Source organism: Myotis yumanensis, unplaced genomic scaffold, assembly GCF_028538775.1.
Source record: "Myotis yumanensis isolate MYYU_CA2020_CCGP unplaced genomic scaffold, mMyoYum1.0.hap1 SCAF_18, whole genome shotgun sequence".
NCBI classification, from domain to species: domain Eukaryota; kingdom Metazoa; phylum Chordata; class Mammalia; order Chiroptera; family Vespertilionidae; genus Myotis; species Myotis yumanensis.
In genome coordinates, this window is record NW_027223769.1 from 2,544,787 (window position 1) to 2,559,372 (window position 14,586).

At 43.6% G+C, this 14,586-nt stretch overlaps 2 pseudogenes; one reads left to right on the top strand and one right to left on the bottom strand.

Moving 5' to 3' along the window:
* Positions 1-14,586, bottom strand: part of LOC138996714 (cell adhesion molecule CEACAM1-like) — a 113,935-nt pseudogene that overhangs the window by 53,841 nt on the left and 45,508 nt on the right.
* LOC138997098 (ER membrane protein complex subunit 2 pseudogene) lies at positions 2,314-2,828 on the top strand (annotated as a pseudogene).

Below are 14,586 nucleotides of genomic sequence, written 5' to 3' on the forward strand. Positions count from 1 at the left end.
GGTCTTATGCGACCCCTGTGAAAGGGTTGTTCGACCCCCAAAGGGGTCGTGATCCACAGGTTGAGAACCGCTGGACTAGAGGCTCAAGAGCCTGGGGTTTAGGACTTGGTGGCCTCAGGGGAAGGATGGATGGGACCCTGGGAGAGGTGTGAGAGGGAGACTAGCAGCCACTGGAGACTGGGAGTCCAAAGAGCAAGGGGGTGTGGGAAGGTTTGAAGGATGTTCAGGCAGGCTGAAGGCTGGAGAAAAGGAGGGAGGAGATTCTAAGGGGAAGGAAGTTGGGGAGCCCTGTGTCAGATCTGAGGAGGGTTACAAAATTCCAGAAACTCCAGCCTGGGGGGAGGGTGGGAAAGGTGGGCAGGTGGGTGTTGGGGGTAGCACAGAGGTTAGAGTCCAGGGATCCATCTCAGTTTCCAGATTGAGGGCCAAGGTTTTCAGGGCTCTGACTGGTGTGAGATTGGTGCTGCTCCTTCCCCAAGGCCGGTCTGGGTCCCCCAATTTCCAATTCACCAGGAAGTGCCATAGAAATACAAAATGTCGCCTCCCCAGGACCCCAAGGCTTCTGATCCCCAGGCTGCAATTGGGAGTAAATGCACAGGAAGGAGGCACTGATTGAAGGCTGAGGAACAGCCTGGCAGCGGGTGTTGGGGTGCTTGATAGAAGGGGATAGATAGGCAGGGTGTCCTTGGAGCTTGCAGAGCCCATGGGAGTGACTCAGGTTGGGGACCAGGACCTTAGATGGCTGCGGTAGACTTGAGTCAGGGTCCTCTTCTGGGGTCAGAGCTACTTGCTCACATACAGTTCATCTTACATAAAGGACCTCCACAGTGTAATGTGCTCTTCCCTTGTCCTCTGAGCATGCCTGTTACTGCCTTGTTTTCCCAAAAGGGCTGGTCAGATGCTGAACCAACTAGGATTGAACAGTTGTGTATTCAAAGGAACATGCACAGATCAGTCCACTTTTCAAGACTTTTCCCCACCCAGAGCATGTAGCTCACGGCTCCTCCAGCCTCCTGAGGAGGTGCTGACAATACTTTAAGAAGGGGAGGATCCAGGCTTGCTGGCGCCAGTGACCAAAAAGATGCCATCTGGAAGCCTTTAGAAGGTTTCTCTGCACCCTGTGCATTCCTTCACGGTACCCTCTAGGCCAGCGGTTCTCAACCTGTGGGTCGCGACCCCTTTGGGGGTCGAATGACCCTTTCACAGGGGTCGCCTAAATACATCCTGCATATGAGATATTTACATTACAATTCATAACAGTAGCAAAATTACATTTATGAAGTAGCAACAAAAATAATTTTATTGTTAGGGGTCACCACAACATGAGGAACTGTATTAAAGGGTCGCGGCATTAGGAAGGTTGAGAACCACTGCTCTAGGCTCTGATTTCTACTCTGGTCCCTTTCCATGTCCCTCCCTCAGGTCAGGGATTGTCTCCTCAACTCACCCACAATGTGGACTCAGCCTCCCTGGAGGTTTTCCTGAGGCAGGTGGTCAGCAAGGCCACTCTTAAGTCCACCACTGCCTGGCCCTGCCCTCCCCCACCCTTACCACTTCTCTAATCCTGGAGCCAGTGCCTGGGCTGACAGCTGTTCTCTCCCAAAGAGATGCCCGCCCCACCCCCTCTGCATCCAGTGTGTTTTCTCCATCCAGCCCAGCTGTCCTCCAGGGCCCGGGGCACAGACCTAACCACAGAAACAGGCCATAGACTGTATTGGGTTTAAAGAAATTTATTTAGTTTTTATGCTCTTATATCTTCTTCCATCTGCCCTCTTGGATGGTATGTAATCAGATTGTTGTGGGAGTAATTTTTGAATTACTGATATTTCAGTTAAGTGGTATGGAGGAAGGCAAGTATGAGTAATTGATTATACATATTTGATTTCCTTAAACCATTCTTCTACATGTTGGTTCATGAAGCTCCTTCATCTAAAATAAATATGTCATTTTTTACAGTGTTAACAATAAAGTGTTTTTTTCTTAGCAGTTGCAATCATTTTCATTAGAAACATAAGAATATCTTCAATCATATAAATACTCATCTGTTTTATGTATGTCATTGACTCCTTTAGATATGTTTTCAATTCCTCTGTCAAAAATTAGCATCATCTTATCCATGAGAAATGTTGCCAGGTTATGCACTGGAAACTGGGTTAGGTTTTGTTAATATTTCTTAATTTCTGTCAGTCTATTAAACTGAAGGTTTTTAAAAATAAAACAATTCTAAATAGTTCCTGCAGAGGCAGACATACAGACAAGCACAACTAGCAACCTGATCTTTTCATTTTAAAAAGAAATTAATTTTCTGGGAAGATGGTGAAGATATCAAAGCTTTATGATGTTGCCTAGGAAGAAATGCAAGAGGAAATGAGAAAATGGAAAAACGAAAACTCATGAAATAGAAATTGTGAAAGTTGGACAGGAACTAATTCATGGAGATGCTACTAAGCTTGGAGCTGATATTTGGATCTATATGAGCAGGCAATGAGTGCTGCCTAGACTATGGGCAGGAAGACTCAGCTTGGCTTGGCTAAGGAGCTGGGAAGACAGTTCTCTGGCAGCCACAGAGTCAAGCACTAACTGACATGAGATTTGCAGCCATGGAAAGATACGATGATGCTGTACAGCTGAATGATCGAATCTTACATGAAGGTCCAACTAACACTGCACCTGGAAAACGTAAGATTGCCACTCTAAAAGCCCAGGGGCAAGTGTGGAGGCCATTCGGGAACTGAATGAGTGTCTAGAACAATTTGTTGGGAGACCAAGAAGCCTGGCCTGGATGTGCAGGGCTTCATATCAATGAACATTGTGGGGAGCCGATGTAGGGTTAAGCCTCGGGCTGATCTGTTAGCAAAATCACAAACAAGTCTTCTTCCGAGTCTTAAACAACCCAATCCGAGAGGTGGCCGCTGATTTACTCGCGCTGTCATTTAAAAAATAAAAATGGGGGAATTTGCCGGAAGCCGGTCCACCCTTGCTGCTTGACACAGTTGCTGCAGGAAAGAAACATCTGCACAGCTTATGTTTCAAGGGACCTGGCATACTGTTCTTAATATGTTTGCTCCCCCTCTTAGCGCTATGTGTTCTAGCCAGGGCCACCTCCCGGAGAAAGGACTTATGAAGAGCTTGGACTAAGACTGTTGGCAATAAATTTGGGACTTGTTGGGCCCACATCTCCAGGGGTTTGCCCACCAGGGAAAGCACCAAAGCCTATACCCCTGGAGACCCACCAACACAGGGCAGTCCCAGGGAAGGCAAGCAGCGAGGCTGGGAGGACATAACCTTTACTGGGTAGGATAATCTCCTTCAGTCACTTCCTTGTAGTTTATCAGTACAGCAATAGAATAGTGACCTTGGAATAGCCCTTATAATGGAACACAGAGATTAACCTAGACAAGATTGAAATCAACAGAACTAGATAGAGACAGGATTATGGAAATGAAACTAGGAACTGTAGGTTTCCCGAAACATACCATGATGTAATTATAGAGGCATACTTATGGGATCAAATAGTATAAATATAGATGTAACAGGACAATAAAAAAAGAACCTGACCATGCTGACCAACTGAACGCTGCCTCCGTGTCCTTCATTCTTCGCTGACTCCGTCCACACCTTTGGGAACCCCTGGACCTGGGTGAAGTTCAACACCACTGAACCTACACTTGTCTCTCATAGCACTTAGCCCACCCTGAAATGAAATATTTGTGTGGTTATTGACTGTTTTCTGCCTCCCTCACTAAACTGCAAGTGCCTTGAGCAGGCGGGTAGGAGGGAATATGCTTTGGCTGACTATCCTGTGCTGGATCTCTAGAGCTGACCCATGTAATAAACCGTCATTGAGTTGTTAATGGAATGCCTGAACATGCCTCATCATGATCCAGGTCAAGAGGCATCACTGTTTTACTGACTACCTAGGCCAGCTCTGTCTAATCAAAACATAATGCAAGCCACATATTCAATTTTAAGTTTTCTAGTAGCTGTATTATCAGTTGAAATGTGTCCCTCCCTCTCCAAATCCCTGTATTAAAGTCCTAACCCCAGTACCTTAGAATGTGATCTTATTTGGAAATAGAGTCATTGCAGATGTAATTAGTTAAGATGACATCACTAGGATGGGCTCTAACCCAATATGACTGGTATCCTTATAAAACAAGGAAATTTAGCCTGGCCAGTGAGGCTCAGTGGTTGAGCGCCAACTTATAAACCAGGAGGTCCCAGTTCGATTTCAGGTCACTGCAAATGCCACAGGTGTGGGCTTGATCCCCAGTGGGTGGCATGCAGGAGGCAGCTGATCAATGATTCTCTCTTATCATTGATGTTTCTATCTCCTTCTCCCTCTCCCTTTCTCTCTGAAATAAATTAAAATGGTTTTTTTTTTTTTGGTTTGTTTTGTTTTTTTTTGTTAAAGAGGAAATTTGGACCCAGAGGCAGAGACCCAAGGAGAAGGCCATGTGAAGGTTGGAATTATGCTGCCACAAGCCAAGGAACACCATAGAAGCTTGGAGAAAAACTTGAACAGATGTTTCCTCACAGGCCTCAGATGGAACCAATCCTGACAACATCTTGATCTTGAACTTCTGGCCTTCAAGACTGTAAGATAATTAATTTCTGTTGTTCTAAGCCATCCAGTTTGTGAAACTTTGTAATGGAAAAGAAACCTAGCAAACTAATACATTACATTTAAAAGTAAAACTAGCCCTAGCCGGTTTGGCTCAGTGGATAGACCATCTGGCCTGCAGACTGAAGGGTCCCAGGTTCGATTCCAGTCAAGGGCACATGCCCAGGTTGCGGGATCGATCCCCAGTAGGGGGCATGTAGGGGCAGCCAATCAATGATGTTTCTATCTCTCCCTTTCCCTTTTTCTTTGAAATCAATAAAAATATATTTAAGATGAATAAATAAATAAAAGTAAAAGTAAGCAGGTTAATTTCATGGTATTTTATTTCATTCCGAATATTATAATTCAACATGTAATCAATATAAAATTATTAATGAGATATTTTACACTTTTTTCATTCTAAGTCTTTGAGATCCAGCAGGTGTTTTACACTCACAGCAAATGTCCATTTGCACTAGTCCTGTTTCAATGGCTCAGTAACTACATGTGGGGAGTGACTCCTACCCCGGGCAGTGCTGACCTGAGTGTTACAGAGCTGAAGTTTCCCATGTAGTCAGACTTCTAGGGAGGGTTTTCTCTCCATCATACAGAGGTGTTCTTCTGGGCCCAGTTGGGATATAAAGTCTACTTTGAAGAGTTGATCCAGAGAATGAGGGAAGCCATAAGGGCCTGTAAAAATGCAGGAGATAAATTACCCCAAATTTAGTATTAGCCACGCATGATCTTTGAAGTTTCTCAAAGACAGGTAAGACAAGGCTTCAGAAGCAACCCACTGAAACTACCCATTTACAACTCTAAAAAGAAAAATCTTTACCCAGGTGGGAAAAAGAACATCTATTTCTCTATTTATTAGGGGTTCATACACCCTGGTTCCTGAATTTTAGACCCAAAATTATGAACTTGGTACTTTGTGACCTTTATGGGCCCTTCAAGCCTCCCACAGCCCTGACAACTGAGGAGATAGAGACCCCACCACAAGGGGCTGTGTGAGGATGTGGAATCTGTTCTCAGCTGCTCAGAGCAGGTGCCTGCAGTTCTCCAGCCTCATGTCTCTGTATAGGCCTCTCGGAGAGGGTCGAGGAGCCACACCCAGGGCCATGTCCTTGAAGACCACTGGTCCCTAAAATTTCAGTCACATGCCTCACTCATCCATCATCAACACCATGTCCACAGGATGCAGTGCACACAGCACTGGGAATAGAGGACGGGCCAGAAACAAAGTGATGTAAAATTTGGAGAGTCCAAGGTCAAAACCTACAGCATCCTCCTTTCCTTCGCTCCACACTGCCCATTCCCACTACTGATTTGTTTTTTAAACTACACCTCCCCTACTGTGAGGAGAGGCAGTGAGATTGTTGGAGACTTGCTTGGACCACATCATGCCCAAGCCCATTTGGTAGCCAGACTGCCAATTCCATGAGCTGACACAGTCCCCTTTGCAGCTAAACTCAACTTGTGCTATTTTATTTTTTTAAATATATTTTTTATTGATTTCAGAGAGGAAGGGAGAGGGAGAGAGAGATAGAAACATCAATGATGACAGAGAATCATTGATTGGCTGCTTCCTGCCGGACCCGACTGGGGACCGAGCCTGAAACTCAGGCATGTGCCCTTGACGGAATTGAAACCGGGACCCTTTAGTCCACAGGCTAACATTCTGTCCACTGAGCCAAATTGGCTAGGCCAGTGGTCGGCAAACTCATTAGTCAACAGAGCCAAATATCAACAGTACAATGATTGAAATTTCTTTGAGAGCCGAATTTTTTAAACTTAAACTATATAGGTAGGTACATTGTTATTAACTTAGTTAGGATACTCCTAAGCTGGCCTTTGCTAAAAACGTCCTCAATCTGATTGAGGTACGTTCGCTGAGGTTGACCCCTTCCAACTCTCCCATCCACACTTGTCTTTTATACTTGTTTCGTCTATCTCCTTTCGTTCATCCTCTCTATGTGTCCAAACCATCTCAACATACCTTTCTCAATCCTCGACACTACATTTTCTTTCACTCCACAGCGAAAACCGACTTCTGTGCATGGGCCACGAAGTTTTCAATCCCACTGTATGTGCACGCCCACATGTGGAATTTTGTGGAAGAGCCACACTCAAGGGGCCAAAGAGCCGCATGTGGCTCACGAGCCGTGGTTTGCCGACCACTGCTAGGGCAACTTGTGCTATTTTAAACAAATGTAGGTGCTAACTGACCCAGAAATTCATCCTCAGGACAGAACCCTAAAATGTGCAAAGGCTTGAGTTTGGGGTTAGCAGCCACACCTCCACCACAGGCTGGAGAGCAGGACACCTTGCTGTGCAGCAGCAAATGCTCAGTTGCTGTTTGCTGTATCTGGGACTCAAGTGTCACTGATTCAATGAACATTCAGATGCAGCTGCAGTCAACTCCATGGACATTTGACGCGGTGTGCTTGTGCATGTCTGGGAGGGAGTGTCTAGAAGTGTACTTGCTCCCTCTTAGGATATGCACATGTGTAACTGAGCGCTATTGAACTGCCCCAAATACCTTCCATTAGTTTGGCCTTAACAGTGCTTAGCACTGCCTGAGCCCAACTCCCCACCCAGCCTGGGTACTACCATCTTTCTCAATATTTTCCAAATTCTTGGACCTCCACAAACCCTACCATGCATTTAATTGATTTCTGTGTAACCCCAGACCCCCTTCTATGGAATTTCCTATAGCACTCCTTGACCATATTGTACTTATTTGTTTACATGTGTTAAAGAAAAAATTATTCTCTCACTTGTGAAAGACCATAAGGCACACTCTATTCAGAGTGACTACTGCACTGGGGTTTGCAACAAGGAAGCGAGATTGGGCTCAATACCAAATCAACAAAGAAAAGCGGGGATTTACAGCCAAGGAGCAGGATGGGCCATCAGTGGATGGAAAATTGCCAGGAGGGTGGAGTAATTCTTGCTAAATGGACCTAACAGGATTCTTACCAGAGGCAGGCCAGTGTAACCAGGTATTACCTGGAATGCTGAGGGATGAGGAATTTGGTCAGATATGGAGGCTGATCAGATATCAAGGGTGGGGTATTCTGGCTAAACTGCCTTAGCAGGATTCCTGCTAAATTTGGACTCCACAAGGATGGAGACATACCCAAGGTCAGTTTTAGTTGAGCAGAGGGCTCAGAGGAGCCTGGCTAAAGTCTAGCCAAGTAAAGGATCTTTGTTACGTGTTTCCCTCCATCCTCCACCATTCACTTCCAAACCATGGTGTTGAGAGAGAGAGAGAAAGGGATGAATAGATATATTGATATACATTTAAAGAGCACATATCAGGGGAATACAGGAGAAATTTTATAATTTATCAGAGACAACCATGAAAACTATGTCAATATTTTTAAAAATATTTTTTATTGCTCTGGCTGTTTTGGCTCAGTGGATAGAGTGTCGGCCCATGGACTGAAGGGTTCTGGGTTCAATTCCCAACAAGGGCATGTACCTCAGTTGCAGGCCCCATCCCTGGCCCTGGTTGGGGAGCGCATGTGGAGGCTCCCCACATTGATGTTTTTCTCTCTCTCCCCGTCCCTTCCATTCTCTCTAAAAATCAATGGAAAAATATCCCCAGGTGAGGGTTAACAACAACAGCTAAATATATATATTTATATTGATGAGAGAGAATCATTGATCGGCCGCCTCCTGCACACCCCCCTACAGGGGATCGAACCTTTAACCCAGGCATGTGCCCTGACTGGGAATTGAACTGTGACCTCTTGGTTCATAGATCAATGCTCGACCACTGAGCCACATTGACTGGGCTATGCCAATATTCTTTAAAACTTAGATTAGATTGACTGTTATCTAGAGAAATGTCAATCACTAAAACTGAGTTAAGAAAAAATGGATAATATGAATAGACCATTAACCATTAAAGAAATTAACAGTATTATCTCTCTGCCAGCACAACACTGCCAGGCCCAGGAGTCTTCAAGGGTGAGTTCTAAACTTAAAGATCATCCTCAACAAACTCTCTTAGAGAATTCAAAAAGAACATTTCCATACTCATTTTATGAGGCTAATATAGCTGATACCAAAGCAGATACAAAATTATGGACCAATACTTACAAAATCAAATTAAATATTAGTGAATCAAATTCAGAATTAATAACAAACAAAAAGTTATGACCTGGGGGAAGTCTGTAATAATGTTGACATTAAAAATTTTTGATAAAAAATGTTACCACGACCAAGTAGGGTTTATATGAGAAATGCAAGTGTGTTTTAATATCAGAATGTAATTCTTCATGTCAACAGACTAAAGTATAACATTTTGGTCTCAATAGATTTTTAAAAATTATTTTATCATATTCAATGTAATTCATGAACAAAAATCCTCTCACTCTCCTAGTAACTGTTAGGGAAAACATACACTCCTCATAGAGCTGAGACCAAATGAGTTCATAGAAGTAACACATCAGAGCAGAGCTGGTGCACCTATCCTGACACCACTTCGGTCTCACATCCCATCTCTGTCTTCTCCCTCATGTTGTGGCTGGTTTCCTCAGTTTGGTCTTTGAGCAATTACTTTCTGGTTATTCAGCAATTACGCTGAATTTTTCTGTGTACATTTTTAATTTCTGGAAACTCTTTCTGACTGTGCCTTTTCATGGGAGTTCATCAAGGAATCTTCCTGAATCCCTAAAGCAGTGGTTCTCAACCTTCCTAATGCTGCGACCCTTTAATACAGTTCCTCATGTTGTGGTGACCCCCAATCATAAAATTATTTTCGTTGCTACTTCATAACTGTAATTTTGCTACTGTTATGAATCATAATGTAATTATATATGTGTTTTCCGATGGTCTTAGGCCACCCTGTGAAAGGGTCATTTGACCCTCAAAGGGGTCGCGACCCACAGGTTGAGAACCCCTGCATAAGGATGTTTAAATGTTTTCTTCTGTACTTTAAAATGAGGTTTCCCCCAGTCATGGGTCCACTTGGTTATCATCCATTTGTTCTACATCCTGCCATACTCGACATCCTTATGTGTGTGTCTTGGTTTTCTTCTTTATTGCCCCCTTTTTTGTTTTATTATGGATTATTCTCAAATGTGTTATGCTTCTTGGTTGTAAAGTCTATACTTATTAAGTACTCAGTTGATTATCGAGGGCATATGGTAAAGATCTGTTCTGTACTTGTAGTCTATACTGGAGCTTTTTAAAAATATGTTTTTATTGATTTCAGAGAGAGATAGAAACATCAATGATGAGAGAAAATCATTGATCAGCCGTCTCCTGCCCATCCCACAGGGGGGATCAAGCCCGTAACCTGGCATGTGCCCTGACCTGGAATCAAACCGTGACCTCTTGGTTCATAGGTAGACACTCAACCACTAAGCCACATCTACTTGGTGAACTATTTTTTTCTTCTTAAAAAGGAGGAGTGATGCTTGGCTGGGTGGCTCAGTTGGTTAGAGTGACGAACATCAAAAGGTTGCAGGTTGCATTCTTGGACAGGGAACACACTTAGAATGCGGGTTCAATACCTGGTCCTGCAGGAGGCAAGCTATCGATGTTTCTCTATCACATCAATGTTTCTCTCTCTCTCTGTGTCTCTCTCAAATCAATTAACATTTTCTCAGGTGAGGATTAAGAAAAAAAGAGCTGATCAAAAACTCAAAACTTTTTTTGTTTTTGTATTTCATATTGAATATATTCAAAAGAATCATTTATAACATCTGCACAGGGCATGGAGAACAACAGTTTTTAAAAACCCCACTATGTGTCTTCACCCAGTGTGAGGATAAAGAGAACCAGATTCCCATGGGTCCTGTGTGCTCTAACCCAACCCACCCCCAGCAGCAGTACTCAAATAGTTTCCTTCCTTTATCATTTTCAACCACATGCTGTTTCCTGAAAAGCCATATAATTCATTTAGAGTCTTTTGAAACTTCATAAAAATGAAATTACACTGAATTTTCTGCTACTTGCTCTGTTCAATCAAAGTTATGTACGAAAATCACGTAGACTTTCGTAGCTGCTGTGGCTTTTGCATTTTCATCGCTACGTAGTCTCCCATTGTATTAACTGACCACATTTTATTTCTCTATAATTAGTCATTGGTGTGCACTTAGGTTGTCTGTTTTTGTGTTGCCCAAACACTGCCACTACGAACACCTCTCTGTACGTGTCTGTTGTGGCACACACACATTTTTTGGGGGGCTGTGACATCTTCAGCTTTCTACCGTGTGGTCTTTATCTTGTTGCTTTGTAGGACTCCTTCACATATTCTGGATACAATTCTTTGTCACCATACCTGCTGCAGATCTCTTTTCCCCATTTGTGGCTTGTAGTTTTTACTTTTTCACATTGTCCTTTCCCAAATAGATGTTAATTTTAATTTAGTAGAATTTATCTCTTTAGCCTTAAATTAGTGCTTTTTCTATCTAATTTCCTGTATGCACTTGTGTGTGTGACCAGTTTTTCCAAAATCATTTATGAAGTATTTCCCTTTCTCAATTTATCTGTAATTCCATCTCTGTTATAAAGTTTCTGTGTGTGGGGAAGGGGGTAGCTCTCGATGTTCTACAGTCCCCCAGTGTTCCCTTTGCGCTCTGTCTTAAATAGTGCAGTGACAACCCAACTTCTCTCTCTTTTTTTTGTTTAATCCTCACCCGAGGATATTTTTTCCATTGCTTTTTAGAGAGAGAGTGGAAGGGAGGGAGAGATGGGAAAGAGAGAGAGAGAGAGAGATAGATGTGAGAGCAACACATCGACTGGTTGCCTCCTGCACATGCCCTGACCAGGGCCTGGGAACAAACCCGCAACCCAGGTCCGTGCCCTTGAGTAGGAATCAAACCCATGACCTTTGGTGCTTGGGCCGACACTAACCAGCGAGCCATACCAGCCGAGGCAGAACCATCTTTTAAAAAAAATGCTCACTCAAGGATACACTTATTGATTTGAGAGAGAGAGAGAGAGAGAGAGAAAGAGAGAGAAGCATAAATGTGAGCAACATCAATGGGTTGCCTCCTCTATGTGTGGTGACCAGAAATGGAACCTGCAACTGAGGTGTGTGCCCTGGCTGTAAACTGAATCCGCAACCTTTTGGGTACTGGGTGACACTCCAACCAACTGAGCCGCCGGCTGGGACAGTTAGGATATATCTTGACAGCTAGTATGACAGTTGCTACTTTGAGACTCTTCTTCAGGGTCCTTTGCTAAACTGTTTAATTTTGGAAATGGCTTGTCAAATTCAAGAAAATGACTAGGATTCCATCTGGAAGCTCATAATTCTATAGATAATTTGGGGAGAATGGAGATTTTCATTGTAGAGTCTTCTAATTGTGGACACAAAGGGGCCACATGTTAACCTGACTAGCTCAGGGAAGGCCTGTGTGGTGGCGTCACAAACTCAGAGGCCTAAACTAACCACAAAGGGTGGTCTGAAATAAAAACTTTTTAAACTAAAAAGCAGTTTATGGTGGGTAGTCATGTCCTAGGTCAGTATCTTTCCTAACAAAGGTCAATCTTTACCTTAACTGAACCTGTCTATTGTCTTTTTCCATCTATGATAACATATCATTGTAATGTAAAAGCAAATTTCCTTTTCCAGACCCCTCAAAGCACCGGGACCACTCTATGGAGACAATAAATCCCCTAATTGTTAGTGAGTTAATAACTATCCTGCACCCACCTAAGTAAAAGATGTATGTGTCTATAATTTTACTTTTTATCCAATCCTAGAGGTTTCCCCGCTTTGCTTTCTCCCACCTCCTTAATCTATCACCAATGGATTTCATGTAACCCACTTATATATCCTTTTTTGATTGTAATGTATAAAACTAGGTGTGAAACTGCCATTCTCTGGAGCATTATCTTAATTCATTGAGAATCTGCTTCTAGGCATTTGTTGACAGTTTGGCTCAAATAAACTCACAAACATTCTTCACAAGTTTGAATGATTCTTACGTTAACATGACTTGGCATAGTGCAGCAGGATTCCAAAGAAGCTCACCCCGCAGACCGGACCTGGTGCCAGGATCCAGCAAAGGGCCTGCTGAGCCCTCTGACTCCTGTCCATTGGGTAAACTTGGGTGAGTCGTCTTTTGGATCAAGGACCTTCCCTTGCTTGTGGTAGAGGGTCTGACTTTATTTGAGCTGTATTTTTAAATCCTTGAGGTGGAACTAAGTTTAAGGGTTGACAGAACCCAGGTTAAGGCTAGACAGGAGGAAAAACGGGTGGCTGGTTTTGAACTCTGGCTTTTCAATTGGAAATGCTGAGAGTCCGAGCAAAATCCTTTGCTGTATAAATGAGAGCTGAACTCTTTTAGCTCCTAAGACAAAGAGGAACACCCTCCCTCCGGCCTGAATCTTGAATCTCGAGTGTTCTTAGGTGAGATTTCACTAAGAATCTTTGTGAAAGTGTCAGAAGTCACTCCTTCTGACCTGCAGGAGCCCCATAGGCAAATCCCAACTCAACTGTAATTAAACTAACAGGCTCTTCCGGTGGAGCACCCATAAGGCTTGCTCAGCCAGCGCCCAGAGCCCTTCCGGTTGTTTTGAACAGCCTGGAGAGAAACCGAGGGGTTTGGAAGGCGGATGGAATGTGGATGTGCAACCAGGTGTATTTTTAGGACAGTTTCAGTTCCTTACATGGTCTGACTCCTGGTGTCCAGCAAGTCTTTTTTCTGGTCTTTTTTGTTCTCCTGGGGAGGGAAGCTTACAAATGGCCATGAAGGATTATATTGCCCTACAGTTCTAACATTTTCCTCCTCTTCCTATTCTTAATAATTATTCTTAATTGAGTTTCTATCTTCTGCCAGTCATCCTAAGGAACAAGGCACCCTGGTGCTGTTGGCAAGGATATATGAATAAACAGTTACCCCACAAATCAGAAACCTATCAGCCTGCAGTTTAGTATAAGAGAGGGTGAAATTATCAGAACAATTCATCTTGTAGTTATTAGATACTGAAAGACAATAACTAGAACACCCAGTAAAAGTCAGACATTCGCCGTAGGGAGCTACTGCAACAATCTTTGGAGAAAACATTCTTGCATCCTTTTCCCGGGCAGTGGGTCCCAACGCGTAAAGCTCCCCACATGTAACTTTCTTCCCAAAATGAATAGAATGAGTTGTATATTAGCAATAGGTGTTCCGACTCCTACTAGGCAAGATGTAAAGGTCTGCTCTACCTAGGTTCCTCCTTGAGTTATTCTTGGGTTTAATCACCCCTTCTTCCCCTCTGGTGCCCATCCTACTCTGGTGTGATACAGATCTAGGGCTTTACCCCTGCCAGCTTCAGAGCAGTTGGAGTGATGAGAAGCAGGTCCCAGGGTCCCCATCCATGTTGATCATCCATGGTTTGTGTAGAACTGTCTCCTGCTAAGAAGGAATGTAGGGAAAATATCCCTAGCACATGCCAAATTGTTAATTACAATCAGTGTTTGATTAAGATACTGAGTGGAGTTTGTTTGTGGTACCCAAGGCTGACGAACCCCATTGAGTGACTTGGGAGGTAAAAGCTGGTCCTGAGGCAGCCATAGCGCCACTTGTCTGGTTTCTGGGCCTGGAGCTGAAATACAACTGAAGCCTAGATGTTATCTTTAGGGAGGAAAAGGTCAGAGGTTCTAAACTGCCTGACCATTGATACGCTAGGGGAGGAAAGGTTACCCTGGGAGTGAGGTTCTTGTTTTTCCAGTTTTGCCCCTTTCTGGGCATCTGGAGCTTTCTGCCCTGGTGAGTTTCTGTACCTGACCCATTGTCCTTGCTCTGGGAAGTCTAACTTCTGGGAGTCTTCTAACAATAAGTGTGTTCTATTTGTATACATATATTTTATTGAAATGTATATTCTAGAAATTTCAGTCTGCTCTAGAAAGAAACTTGCAAAGATTCAGAGCAAGTTCAAACAGGAAACTCTCAGGGGTAGTAGGTGTCCAGTCAGTGACATCAGACAAGCCAAGAATGATGATTCCATGCGGGGGCGTGGGGGAGGGATATTCA